The sequence below is a fragment of the Stegodyphus dumicola genome, chromosome 12, assembly GCF_044657685.1.
Source record: "Stegodyphus dumicola isolate Sdum_Otavi_A_Nest chromosome 12, ASM4465768v1".
NCBI lineage: Eukaryota > Metazoa > Arthropoda > Arachnida > Araneae > Eresidae > Stegodyphus > Stegodyphus dumicola.
The window spans coordinates 94,828,820-94,844,596 of NC_140779.1; the positions used below are offsets into that span (position 1 = coordinate 94,828,820).

At 38.6% G+C, this 15,777-nt stretch overlaps 1 protein-coding gene across 2 annotated transcripts in view; it reads right to left on the reverse strand.

Annotated features, from left to right (window-relative positions):
- Positions 1-15,777, reverse strand: part of LOC118186257 (cell adhesion molecule Dscam1-like) — a 1,080,749-nt gene that overhangs the window by 831,283 nt on the left and 233,689 nt on the right. The window lies entirely within an intron of this gene.

Sequence of the window (15,777 nt, forward strand, 5' to 3'; positions counted from 1 at the left end):
TTATGACAGGAAATTCAACAGGGTAAAAGGCTTTTAAGAATTAGTTAAGGAAGCCGACTGCGATACCGAAAGGCCCTAATTCGAATCCGGGAAAAAACATGGATACAAATTGTTTGTACCCTCATAGGAAGTAACGCTGGCAGCCTATCAGATGCCTCCATAATACACTGCTGGCCATTAAAATTGCGACACCATAAAGGAAAGCAAATTCAAAAAAGATAGTTATTGTGTGTAAACAGTATAGCATGAAGATAAAATGATTGAATTTATAAGCAGTTTAGGAGATTACAGAGGTGCGAAATTAGAAGCAACAGCTGCCACCTTGGCATCTAAAACGACCCTTACCTGGTTAGACATGGAGTCGAAGTGGGCTTGGATGACAGAAACGGGCAACTCATTCCAGGCTGCTTCAAATCTATGCCACATTTCATCAACAGTATTAGCTGGAGAGGGATGGCGGGTCAGTTTCTCAGCAGCCCATGACCAGATATTTTCAGTGGGTGACAGATCTGAAGAACGTGCCGGCCAGGGCAACAATCAAATACCCTGTGTATCGAGGAAAATAAGAACGCGACGTGTAACACGTGGTCTTGCATTATCTAGTTGGAAAGTGACGTTTGGCAGGCCCCAAAGATAGGGCACAAACACTGGACGTAAAATGTCTGAAATGTAGCGATCTGCGTTCAAATTACCGTCGATTAGATCTAGAGATGTGCGTGTAGTGCATCCAATGGCTACCCAAACCATTACACCAGGTGCATGGCCCATATGTGGATATCGAATGCAAGCAGGCGACGTGTGGTCTCTTCGGAGCCTCCAGACACATATAGGACCATCAGAATACTACACGAAGAACCGGGAATCGATTCCCGGTTCATTCCTGTATCCAGCTTTGTCGTTCGGCGCACCAATGTCGCCGTCTTTTTCTAATCTGCATTGTCAGGTGAAGCCGAAGTAATGGCCATCGTGTTGATAATCAACGGGGTTGCAAACAACGGTGCACCGTAGGAGCGGATAGTACGCGTGCTGGAAACATGCTCTTTTCCTGACTGATGATCCGTGATGTGGTTTTGCAGGGCTGACCTCACAATCTGTGTGTCCTCTCGGGCGTTAGTCATAGGAGGACGTTGAGGTTCTGCAAGCCGTTAAATATGACCCTCAGCAACCCAATGATTCCATATTTGCCTGCCAGTGGTTGGATGTTGACCAGTGCGACGGGCGATATCACAGAACGATTGTCCACACAGTTGATAGGCAAAGATCCTACCTCTATCGCATTCCGACACTTGCTAGTAAGCATTTCTTATTATTATTCGAGACCAAACACGATATTCGGAGCAAATTCCGACTTTACAAAGTGCTTTTCAGTTAGAAACCCACTACTCAACGTTTCTTTTATGCAGCGCTTCGATGTCATTTCTCCCTCTTACGTCATTTAAATGGGCTGAAATATTAATCATATGCATACATTAACCTCTTCTTCCTTTCATGTGATTTTGAAGTTTGTCAGATCATTCCTTCCTAGTGCTGAATTTTAATGGCATGCAGTATAAAACAAACACCTCTCCTGGCCTTTAGTAGTGGGCAAAGCCTAAAAATGGCTACGGCCAGTCATATATATAGTAGATGTATATATAAGTATTGAATTTCATTATGAGACAAATCATTTCGATTAAAATGTAATTAAATGAATATATATTGTAGGGTTTATATTTATTTTAACTAACATTTATTTTAAGTTTAAACTATCTTTCCTGTCAAGCCTTACTTTCCCCTAGACCTGCCAATGCCAGAATATGTAAATTTGAGTAGAACTCGCAAGGATTCAAATTATCAGCGGAAGTATTCTGATTTAAATAGAAGGAAACGAGTTCGGTGTGAGATATTCTTACTTAGCGAGCGCGGAGGTAGTTAGCGAGTATTGAAGAACCCCGCGTTGCGGCCTATGTGCTTGGCGGGAAGTAGTGGTAATTGTTCCAGTCAGCTTCAAGTCTGCTGAATTAGCAGCAGTATTGTAAAACACGGTGAGTTAGTTATTTTAGAGAGCCTCGTAGTTAGAATCTTGTCTTTACTTTCTTTTCAGATTATTATTTTTATTTGACTGCCAAGTTGGCACAGTCTGTAAGTGTCAAGAGGACGCAATTGTAATTTATTACGTTGAATAAAAAGGGACTTAAACCCTTCACAAGGCTCTATCTTTTATACAAGCTTCCACAGTCACCTCTTGGTTGCGTGCAAGTTGGAGGCGCGCAATGTTATATTGGCGCCCGAACACTTATCGAACTGAAATGGCCGAAAACTGGATGGAAGCCGCTGGACAACACCAAGAAATGACAACTCAGTTAGAAGGATTTGGATACCTGGTCCACACTGAGAGCATCAATCAAGCCAAACGTCCATTTCGACGGAAAAAATTCGGTGGCGGTATTTTTAGAAGGACTAGAAAACCACTTTCAGCTCTACCCTGTGCCTGAGAGACAAAAAGTTGCCATCGCCACATCAGCACTAAGAGGACAGGCCGCGCTATGGTGGAAAAATATAGGCAAATTTCTTCTAGGTGAATTTGGAAGTCCGACGTATACATTTGAAAATTTCAAAAAATCGTTAGTAAAGGCCTTCCCCATAGTGAAAGATCGCGCACGGCTGGAAGCAGAACTATATAGTTTCTACCAACGGGATACAGCAGAATTGACGGACTTTATTTTACGAAAAATCAAGCTAACGGATATGCTGTATGGAAAAAAACCCGATGCGGAGATAATTGAAATAATATTACCAAGATTGTTACCCGCTGTCCAAGACTACTTTGAAATTAGAAACCCAAGAACATTGCAGGAACTCTTCGAATTGGCGGTGAAGTTTCAAAATCGCAGAATCGCGGAAAGAGCGAGAGGGGAAACATATTCTCAAAGTACCCGAAGGAAGGAGGAAACCAGAAATGGAAATCGCTCGTATGGGGGAAAGAACTATCAAGCTAACGCATCGAAACTCGAAGGTCAATGCCCAAAAAAAAATTTGAAAATAAACATCCGCGTACCCAGAAGACACAGATTGAAAGGAAAGCTTTAAACGACTAGAGGGGCCTGTGAAAGGGAGGGTCCAGACCCCGGAAGTTTTAAAAAAACCCTCAAATAGACATTTAAACACGGTCATCTTAAAAAACTCACAGCTACCAATTATACAAGTCCTGGTTGGCGATGTACCAGTAGAAGCCCTCATAGATACAGGAGCAGAAGGAAATTTTATGAGTGAAAAGTTCTTCAAAAAGAATTTTTATAGGATACGACTATTTAAAACCAGAAATACGGAAATTAAGCAGCGCAAGGAAAAACATGTCACTGCATCGGGAAAGTATCATTAAACTTACAGGTAAAAGAGGAAAATCTCAAATTATTAATTTTTGTGGTGAAAGACCTACAACACTCTCTTATTTTAGGTATGGACATTTTAAGGGCCGCGAGGGCCAAATTAAATTTTCAAGATAGTTCCGTGGTGTTGGAGATGGACCAGAGGGTGGTGGAACCTGTGGAGACACCTGAATTGGACCTTAGCCATCTGAATGACCAGGAAAGTAAAGCAATACAGCAAGTGGTGAGTAATTTTTCTCATTTGTTTTCAGAAAAACCAGGAAACTGCCAAATCGTGACTCATAAGATTCAATTAAATGCCGAAAAACCTTGTAGGACTAAACCGTATCGTTATGATGAACAAAAAGACCTAATCATCGAAGAACATATTCAGGAGATGTTAAAGAATAAAATAATAACGCCCATAAATAGTGAGTACGCGAGTCCAGTCGTACTATGTAGGAAAAAGAACGAGTTTCCTCCTTCGGATAAAAGGGCTTGGAGGTTTGCTATTGATTACAGAAAACTAAATAGCATTACTAAATTTACAGTTTACCCTTTGCCGGTTATAGACGAGATCATTAGACAGATCAAATCGACAAGATATATGTCTACTTTGGACTTAACGTCTGGCTACTATCAAATATCTATGAGACCCGAAGATATACACAAAACCGCGTTTATAACAAAATCGGGCACTTATGCATTTTTACGCATGCCTTTTGGGTTGTGTGGGGCCCCATCAACATTCCAGAGAGCTATGGACATTGTTCTAAAGCCTGTCCTAGGAAAATCAACTTTAATTTATCTAGATGATATAATTATAACGAGTAGTACGTTGGAACAACACATTAATGACCTCGAACAAGTTTTTAAATTATTAAAAGAGGCCGGTCTTACAATTAACGCCTCAAAATGCAAGTTCGCAACTAAAGAACTTAAATATCTCGGTTATAAAATTTCGCAAAAGGGTATAGAAACGCAAGATTCAAAAATAAAAGCTATTAAGAATTTCCCACCGCCCAACACCGCCAAGAAACTTTCATCTTTCCTTGGATTATGTTCTTACTACCGATCTTTCATAAAAGATTTCGCTAATATTGTTGAACCACTCTTAGTAATCAAAAGAAAAAAGAGTAAGTTTACGTGGACAGCGGAAGCTAACACAGCTTTTGAAAGATTAAAAGAAGCGCTTATTAATGCCCCTGTTTTAAAATTCCTTGAGGGGGACGAAAACCTGGAAATTGCAGCAGATGCGTCAGACTATGCGGTGGGTGCGGTTCTTATGCAAAATAGCAATCCTTTGGCATTTTTTAGTAAAACGTTGAATCATACACAATTCGCTACAGAGAGAGAAACATTAGCCGTATTAATGGCTGTACACAAATTTCGAGTTTATTTCGGCAAATCGCCAGTAACAGTCTTTTCGGATCATGCGGCTGTTGGTAGACTTTACTCGGGAAAAAACCTAACGCCCAGTTAATAAGATGGGCTTTAAAACTCCAAGAATATAATATCACAATAAAATATAAACGGGTAAGGAAAACAATGTAGCTGACGCACGTTCTCGTATAAAACTGGACGACGAAGGAAATGAACTTAAATGCGCTGTGTTGACTTCAAAAATTTTAGATTCTAGAGATACGGTTATTACTGAACTGAAAGCTGATCCTGAATTTGGAAATATCTATGCTTATTTGAAAGACCCCGAAAGCTTTGAGCATATAGATATCGATGCGATAAGAAATAGAGCAAAAAACTATGAAATAATAGATAATTTATTATTCTATACGAAAACAACAAACGAAAATCTTGAGTATAAGCCAGTCATCCCAGCCTCGCTTCGATTAAGCATTTTGAAGGAGTTGCACGAAAAAAAAACAGCGGGCCACCTAGGGGTCAGAAAGACTTTAAAAAGGGTACGCGAGGCGGTATATTTCCCGCAATTATACAAAATAGTAACGGCGTATGTCAGGTCCTGCAATCAATGTCAGTTAATAAATGATATTAATTACAGCCCGGCCGGGTACTTAAATAGCATTCGCGCTACATTTCCGAATGAAATTTTAGGCATAGATCTCCTTGGTCCCTTCCCCCAGAGCGAGTTAAATAAAAATCGTTTTCTTTTAGTAATAGTACATCATTTTTCAAAATGGATAGAAATTGTTCCACTTAAACGCGCGTCAGCCAAAACAGTCGCAGATGCATTCTTACACAGATACATTTTAAAATACGGTGCACCGATAAAAGTCATTAGCGATAACGGAAAACAATTCATTAGTCAAATATTCGAAAACATATGCAATGGACTTGGCATATGCCATATCAAAATGGTTCCGTATAGACCACAGGCTAACATAGCAGAAAGAGTTAATAAAAACATTGTAAAAATAATTCGCAGTTACGTTAGCACACATCACAAGCGCTGGGATGGCTACATAAATGAATTAGCTTATGCTTTAAGAACGGCACATCATGATACTACGGGAAAAACTCCAGCAGAATTATTTTTAGGCAGAAAGTTAATTACGCCTTTAGATAAATTATTCTTTGTGCAACAAAGAGAGCAGGAGTTTAAACAACAAGATGTGCAAAAGTTGATTGATCAGGCGCTTAAAACCTCGGATACGGCAAGAAATAGACAAAAGTTATATTATGATAGAAAACGCCGTGAAGCAGATTTTAAAGTTGGGGATAAAGTATTGAAGCGGAAATTTTCTTTATCAAGTGCCCCAGACAATTTTATGGCAAAGCTAGCTCCAAAGTTTGAAGGCCCCTATGTGATTCAGGAAATCAAAGGAGTAGTCTTATATCTTAAAAACGAGAGAGGGGAAATCTGTAAAGCAAGTCCCGCCCAGGTGAAAAAATACTATAATCCAAATAATTTTGAAATCCTTAAAAGTTTCTTGCAGGACTCAAGTCTAAACGAAATAGAAGGGCCAGAGACTACAACAACTATTCCACCACCCAAGAAACAGAGAACTGAAGAGAGACCTAGCACTTCTGCAACCCGGACGTCGGTATCAAAAAGAAAAAATGATTTTCAAACTCCGGCGTTTAAGAAAAACAAAAATACAGATGAACCGGGTAAAGAAACCGTGGTAAAGAGAAAAACACCACCTACAAAGGATAGCAGGAGAAATTACACATCAAGGAGAACGCGCACACGGCCACAGAGTCAGGTGCCAGCAAGGCCGCCGTTCCGGAAACTGAAACGCCAGCAGGAGGCACAAAAATACGAGGAACAGAAGAAATTCAAGAAGGACTCCAGACCGGAGGACGTCAAGACCAGCCGTCCCAGGCAGAAACGCAAAGGCCAACAACCAGACGATTACTCCGTCAAGAGGCCAGCATGTAGAGGACGAAAAAGAAAGAGCAACGTGGACGACACTCGGAGATCAATAAGGAGGAGATTGACATCCATGAAACCTCTAACTTGGGATCAATTTTGCCAAAAACGAATGACGGAGTTTCAAGCATCGAAAACTCAAAGATAAATTAAAACCTTCTATAATTTTTTTTCTCTCTTTTGTTCCGAAATGTTATGCATAAGTACGAAGTTCTATGTTTTGACGAAAGTCAATATGTCTCGGTTGAGACTTAGTTTTGTTTTACTTTATTTAGCTAAGGCAAAAGTATTATTTTCTTTAAGTGTAAAAGCTAAAAACAAGCATTTTCTGTTGGTCGAAAGACTAATTCTGTTATGTTAAAGCCAAAATTTGGCCGAAGATAAAAATAACTTCGTATTCTTGTACTAATAAGAATTTTAGTTTCAGTGCCGCCAGCTTGGCGAAGAATGAGTAAAGTAAAAATTTATTTTTCTCTTATTCATTCTATGGTAAATTGTAAAAATCATATATATTAGAATTTTGTAAATATACGTAAAGACTTGAAAGTGATGTAAAAGTAGAATTTAGTCTAGAAGCATATAATTTTAGATGCTAAAAGTAAATGCTCAAAAGCAATGAAGTCAAAATTTAAGTAGTAAATTGTAGATAAAGTCATGCTTTAGAGCGAAAGCCTGCATGTTTAAAGATGAATGAGGGGGAAGTTAGAATGAATGTGTTTTGTAGGGTTCTCCACCTACATTTGAATTTTTAAGACTATTAAAGTAGCTCATTGAGTTGTAGAATGTCGAGTAAGGTGTGTCTATTTGGTCGTTGAATTCTAACAAATCATGGTGGTTAGGGAAAGTGTTGTAAGACTAAAACACGAATATTCCCGTTTGACACCACACACGGTGGAGAGCCAGGGTAAAGTTAAATTAATGCTTGAAAAATTGAATGAATGTGAAGTAAGCAATAACTAAGAAAAACGAATCGTTTAAAAACAAACATTTATTGTGTCAAGAAAGTGTAAATTATAAGGTATGTAGAAAGATACTGATACTTATTCCTTCCAGATGCTGGAAGGAAAGTCCAAGATTGATTTATGAAGTCCACGAAAAGTTGCTGTAAGAAGAAAGCTTTGTAACGAGCAATAGAATTTTAGTATAATTGTTACATAAGATTTTTTTTTTGTGTGTAAACGAGGTTCTCGCCAGTTAGTTCAGAATTAGATAAACTTACAACAGGTCATTTGTAGGACCTGCTTCCAAGTTTTCCAAATTCTGGCAGCGGCAAATGTAGGGTTTATATTTATTTTAACTAACATTTATTTTAAGTTTAAACTATCTTTCCTGTCAATCCTTACTTTCCCCTGGAACTGCCAATGCCAGAATATGTAAATTTGAGTAGAACTCGCAAGGATTCAAATTATCAGCGGAAGTATTCTGATTTAAATAGAAGGAAACGAGTTCGGTGTGAGATATTCTTACTTAGCGAGCGCGGAGGTAGTTAGCGAGTATTGAAGAACCCCGCGTTGCGGCCTATGTGCTTGGCGGGAAGTAGTGGTAATTGTTCCAGTCAGCTTCAAGTCTGCTGAATTAGCAGCAGTATTGTAAAACACGGTGAGTTAGTTATTTTAGAGAGCCTCGTAGTTAGAATCTTGTCTTTACTTTCTTTTCAGGTTATTATTTTTATTTGACTGCCAAGTTGGCACAGTCTGTAAGCGTCAAGAGGACGCAATTGTAATTTATTACGTTGAATAAAAAGGGACTTAAACCCTTCACAAGGCTCTATCTTTTATACAAGCTTTCACAGTCACCTCTTGGTTGCGCGCAAGTTGGAGGCGCGCAACGTTATAATATTTATTTGTTATTAATAGTGTTCTACTTATTAATAATAGAATAAACTACATATAGGAACGGAAACTGTAAAAAATTGTTTGGTTTAATTTTTATATGATATTAAATTCAGTATTGCATGAAACGGGATTTGACTGCACGATATCTACCAGTCCGGATGTTGTATAATATAAATAGGCAAAATTTCTAGTATACTTTTCATAGGCCAGTTCATGAATTTTGTTATTCACAAAATCGATCCATGGATCAACAAAATGCCTAACATATTTAAAATATCTAAACCTATCTGATACGAATTCACAACTATTTAAAGATATACTTAAACAATTCTTACTAGTATAAAAACATAATTTAGTTCTTGTTCAGCTGATATATGTTAATTTTTATTTTTCACTGATGTCCATGTTACTTTTGTTTTTCATATATGTCTCAGTCGTTGTATGATGTTAAGAAAACGTGCGTTGAACTACATCGCTTCTGGCATGTTAATTAATATTGTGTTTACTCTTATTTCCTTGTAGCAAATCGCAAAGATAATTAATAGGGAATTCGAACAGAAACGCATTTTATGTTTAGAGCGCATTATTTTCTCTGACTATGCATTTTACTACATATATGCCTCAGCCCTGAAAATACATACTTCATATGACTAAGATAAACATCTGAGTTAATTAGAGTTAATGAAAAGTAAATTCATTTCTGCAAAATATGCTATTTATAAAAGATCTTTCTTCTACGTGGCTCTCTGAGTTTTAGAATTTTCAATTAGTTTACTGGTTTCAGTTTAGAAATCTTACATTTTATTTCAAGAGAACTTTTTCTTCTATTCAATTTAAGTGAAGCAAATTCAAATTTCAGAATTAAGTTGTAAGTAATATGTAGCTTCGAGATACCTTTTACCTACCAAGGCACATAAATGAAAAGCAAACAATTTAAAATCAAGAATGTGCTGTTAAAAATATGATAAACTACCAGAGAAGCATAATATTTGGCAAAATCTAATTTCATTATAATATAAAATATAAATGCACGTATTTCTGAAAAAAATTATAAATGCATATAGAAAGGACCAGAATAAGCAAATTTCGTAATGGAATGTAAGTACGAAAATGGTGCATTATGCTAAAGGGCACTGTTGAATAAATTGTCAAGACTGGTAAGGATTTATAGCGGTATTTTATCGTGAAGCTCACAGACATTTATTTTATCTATGATGCTCCTGCAGAAAATGCAGCAGCTAGGAAATTATTCTCTTATATAACAATATAGCATTTTCAATGGCTATGCACTGAATAACGACCATATCTACTCATGCAAGACTCTTGTTAATACAGATAAAGAAATGTTATCTGAATTGGTGACCCGTACGATATTGGGATTTGTCAGTTAATAAGTATATAACTGCAGACAGGTAAAAATACTGCTTGGTTCGCACCTGATTTCAGGAGTTATCTCTATGATGTGCTATTAGTACATCATAAACACATAGTAGAGTACTTACTCTGAGCAGCTACTCCAGTTTAGACTCTGTTATATTTGATAAAATGCATATCTTCGCTTTCCTGTATCGAAACGTATGCTCGAAGTCCGCACGGGGAAGGATGATCCACGCCAGAGGAACGCTTTCACGTGTCTCTCAACAGCGTTCTGTACTTCTCAATGCCATTTCACACGCATATATTTCCTTAAAAAATTTAATTATTTTGCATGTTCTTTTTGTCAGGCATTTTTAAAAACTCTGAGTAAGAAATACATTTCGGATTTAAAGACTTCATAAGCTGTTAAGAGCGAATTCCTCTGTGCGGTCGGACTTTCGCTAAGGAAGCATAGATTTCCCAAAACTACCATGGGAAAGAATTATTTTCTTGATTTGTCCCTTGAATTTCAAAATGGCCCTGGTACATTATACTCGGATTTATGTACATTATTGCATGTACTATTTCTTGTTCGTGTTTTAAGTTGCATGTGTATACACGTGTTTGCAGACATCACGAAAAATACTTTAGGTCATATTTATACGGTCTTTCAGTTCAGAGCGAGGTGGTTTCGAAACTTCAAATACATGCAGTTTGAAAAAGAAAACTCTATATTCACAAGTCATGGAGCTGCAATTGCAGAGAGAACAATCTGGGCTGTTGAAAATCTCAATCATTTTCATGTGAGTAACTAAATAGTTTCAATCAGACCACAGCTATTGCTATGCCTGGAGCTATTAAATTCCTCACAGGACTGTGGTCTAGTAAAACAATAATCTAGTAAGTCCTTGCTCTTAGATTTCAGTTTTAATCCTTAATCCCATATGAGCAAGCCAGGTGCTGCGTTCCTATCGTGACGAATGCAAGATTACAATTTTTGTTCTCCTTGTTGCCTCCACGCACGTATACATGCATACATCCATACTGATGCTAGACACAGAACCAGAATTAGTCAAAAAGCAACGTGGTGCTATTGTTGTGTCCACTGTCGTCTTCGTAGCATCACTGTATTGACGCCTATATCTGCTGCAGCGTCAAGGAAAGCCACAACCGTGGTAACCATGCTAACAGTCCGTGGTATGTGAAAGGTTGTCGCGCTCTCTGTGAGGTTACTTGCTGTCCTGCACCCGATCACAGTTATTGACTCAGGGTACTTGACTTGGCTACACGATTCTGCAAGGTCAACAGGACAACATGTCTGTCCTCTAGCGCGTTACCGGCCCGGAACGGATCCTGCATTGCATTGAGTATTACCTTCCTGGATGCATCAGTTCCATATTCGCCTGATAGTTACGGGATACCCTCCAAAACAAGCAACAAAGTTGCTAATAGCAACAGATCGCAAGAGATCATGAATGTCGTAATAGATCACGATCCTGCTGCTGTCGAATTTCGACACGTGCTGGTCACGTTTGATGCATTCTACCTTCCTGGTGTAACAATTTTAATGGCCAGTAGTAATATAACTGAAGACAGTTATAATAACTTAACGGCAGTCACTATTTAGAGTTAAGATGTCTTGACATTTAATCTCAAATAAAGCACCTAATTTTTGCATTGAGGGACAACTTAAATGTATACTTAGTATGTGTAGCTACTTAGACTATGTCTCCACCTGGCTGGGAGATGATCTGCACCACACAGAAAGAAAAAATTAAAATGCTGCAAGCAATAAAATTTACAAGACCGGAATAATGAAAGCTAGGTTACGTCATCAAAACTAAATCTCCGATTCTGATCCCTAAGCAGAAACTGCGTCCAAACTCATAAGTGGTTAAGGTAGCTCAGTAGCAAGCAAATGTCATGTAAAACCATATAAACACGGAACTTAGGGCCGAAATATTTCTACCGAAGTTTCTGTTTAAAATGTTTTTGCCTGTACTCAGTAGAATGAAACAAAATAGAATCTAAAGAAAAACAAGAAATAAAGAGACACGCCTATGATTTAATTCGAAACACAGATTAAAGAAAGTTAAAATAGGTATTTTTATACTACCATTCAGTCAGCTACTCCCGTTTATCGTAGAAAAAGCTTATTTTTTCATAGCTTTGTGAATTACGTGTATCCTCCCAATACCAATTTGTTATTTGTTTTATACTTCCATATCTCTCAACGGGAAAAATAACACCTCAGGGCAAGTAGTTGTTTCCGTTTTAGAACATTCCTTTTGTGTAGGCTGGATCAAATTTCAGAGTAAACAATTTGTTGGAGTGAACGAAGAGTGAAAGAACTTTTGAAAGAGTGAAATGCTTTCACTTCGATTCATCAATCACTTAAATGTAAAACGCATTGATGTTTATGCGCAAAGACTGAAGTGAATTTTTGGCAGTATTTGCCCTAATATATCTTCAGTAAATTGAGTATTGAGCTGTTTAGCAATACTTTAAATATTTATTTCCTGACTGCTGTAACATTATTTCTGCATACGCGCCGAAACACAGTAAACGTAGAAAACGTATTTTCCTCAAATAAAGAAAGCTTGAAAGCATCGGAGTCTGATTTTATTCCCATAAATCCGTAGGCTGAAGGATTGTAGTGCCCTGAATTATAAATTACAGTGTACAGTTAGCAGTAGGGTTGTTAGAATGTAAATTTGCAATCAAAACATGTAAGATGCAACCACTAGAAAAACATAGCTTTAGTTTACAACAGCTAAATCAATCTTTAATCCGTCTGTTTTTAATTAATTTGACCTTATTTTAAACCATACTTTTATAATGAAAATATTCGGAAATTTTGCTAGAGAAATCTAAGCAGCTTTTCTAAATTTGCAGCTGTTAAGCCCAGCAGTAGCTGAATATAGTTAAAACCCCTGATGCTGGTAGTTTGATGCAGGTTAGAACACACGCGAAATGGCTGGCCACATGGTTGAGTAAATTTCTATAAGTATAACGTGAATATGACTCAGTTTCTCCTAGAAAGTTCCCCACGAAAGCTTCTCTTCCCTTAAGATGATAACACTCGTATACTTTGGCATATTGTTGCTGTTGCTAATGCTCACTTGTCTGACCTATAATCAGCCGAAGCCCACGAAATTCCTCGTAGCAAGGAGAGCAAGTTTACTACTTGTCCTTGGCAACAGCCTTGAGCACCATACAGGTCAAAGTGCGATTTAGCTCAGTAGTTTTGAAGGAGAGCACCCTGGCGTTGAGTTGAGTTGAGTTGAGTTGAGAGCAGAATATGGACACCCGTGCGGCTTACTAAAACTATTCGGGTCTAGTCCAGGTTCCGCAACTATCCCGGGCAACACCTCATGGGGACTATAAGGGCATACGTTGGTCCTGTATACATGCTTACATAGTTCATAATATATGCTTACATAGTTACATAGTTCATAGTACATGCTTATATACAAGTAGTTCATAATACATAGATCTTGCTTACATAATGCTTGCTTACATAGTTCATACATATACATGCTTACATACGTAGTTCATACATATACATGCTTACATAGTACATAATATATTAAGCCTGCTACATAATACATACATAGTAGTTCATAATAATTTTCATTGGTCATAGTACATACATGTTTCAGAATATATACAGTGGGCCGTAATACATACATGTTTCATAATATATACAATAAAAATAAAAATAATAATAAATAAATAAATAAATAAATAAATAAATAAAAAGATAGAAGAGAGAGAGAAGAGAGATTGACAGGGAACTACTCCACACTGCACAAATCTGTTCCCAATTCCTCCAGTTTCTGCATTATCTTGCATATTTTGATGCGAAATGCTGGCTGTTTGATCAGATAACGCTTATGAGAAGTTGCCTGTTCCGAAAGCTGCACATGCCACTGTGCGGTTAGAGGGCATTGGGTCAAGTAATGGTCTGGTTTACCAATGCCTCCACAGACACAACTTTCGGTATTTGCAATTCCTCTCTCATAGTAATAGGAGGGGAAAGGCCCGTGGCCCGTCACAAATCTCGTTATTTGTGGGGATGACTCGAGACGATCGAGCGAAACTTTATGGAAATATTCATAGGTCTTCCTGCTTTGTTCGGTAGAGTCCCATTCCCATTGCCACTGGTGCTGAGCTGCTGTCCTTGTCACTTTTTTAAGGTGAGACCACGGGAGTTTGGTAATTACGCATTGTGCATCTATATTGTGAGCTGCTTCTTTTGCTAGCCTGTCGGCTTCCTCATTACCTTGAATGCCGGCATGTGCCTTTATCCAAGATATGAGGATATTCATTGTCGACGAACGCTCCTTCAGCGTGTCCTGAATCTCCGCTATGATAGGAGAAGGATGTCTGGGATTTCGTAAGGCATATATGACCGAGAGGCTGTCTGTAAGAATATTAACAGTGGATCCTACTGGGGGGCTTGTTAACTCGATAGCTTTACGAATCGCAATTGCTTCAGCCTGGAAAACTGAATTATTCTGTCCCATATGACCTTTCCATGTTATCAGCGTTTCCTTGTTCTTAGTTACTATAAGGCCACAGCCTACTTGTCCGTCAACTTTTGAACCATCCGTATAAACGTAATAATGATCCTTTATGTCAGAGTCATCTTTCCATGATGTGTGGGCCGAGACTCCTTTTCCGTAGTTAGACGAATGGATGACATTTACTGGCCTTATTTTTTCATGGAGGCTGTGCTGAGAGGTGGTGTGTGCTACAACCCCTTTTCCATGGTGTGAAGGATGGGTTGCATTTATGAGACGTTTTGTTTCATACTCCTCTGGGTCATAGCATAGCGGTCCAAAAGTAGTGCAGAGATGTATTTGGAGAACAGTCGTTACTGCTGCTTCTTGTGCTGCTCTAATATGTAATGGCAAAAGTCCCGCCAGTATTGTGGCTGCCGCTGTCGATGTTGTACGGTATCCTTTTGTAATAGCCAGAGCCAAGGGGCGTTGTATACTACTGAGCAATTTCCTTTTCCTTTCGTTCATTGGAGTTGCCCAGATTGTCGCTCCATAGAGGGCCATTTTTTCCACGACGGACTGATAGAGGATTTTTAGGATATGTGGTCTAAGACCCCAGTCTGAGCCTTGAAGCCTCTTTAAGGTATTTGCAATTGCGTGTGTCCTCGCGCGGACTGCTCTGAGATGAGGCAGCCAGGAGAGCTTTCCATCGATTATAAGCCCCAGCAGTTTTAGTTCCCGACCAGTATAAAAAGGCCATTCTAGAAGCCAAGTTGTACAGCTGGAGGGCGTTTTGCACAAACAATAAAAATCCCTATGCATAAAATCGCAACGAATAAGGTCTTTGCCCCTCCAATTCACAAGGTCTACATAGACGGCACCAATAATCCGCAACCGACAGGGGAGCACAGGAGCACTATCGCGGCCACACTCACCAAGATTCTTGATGCAGTCTTTCAAGACGACAATACATTGGATGCTTCCAATCCAGAACATCCAGCTTATCTTCTACACTCCACAACAGAAGATGACGTGTCATTCACGCAGCCTGAAGTCTGCGCTGTTTTGCGAAATCTACCGAGAAACAAAGCCCCAGGGCCCGATTCGTTAGACTACAACATTGTCAAGGCGATGCATCAGGCAAAACCAACGTTTCTTAAAAGTTTTTACAATAAATTGCTCCAACTGCGTTATTTTCCCAAGCCCTTTAAGACAGGGAAAGTTATTCTTTTCCAAAAGAAAGAAAAGGACCCGAACGATCCAGCCTCATTCCGGCCCATCTGTCTCCTGCCCGCCATAGGGAAAATTTATGAGAAACTTTTAGTTCAGAGAATAAAGCACTACTTGGAGATTAAGGGTGAGATCACGGACTCTCAGTATGGTTT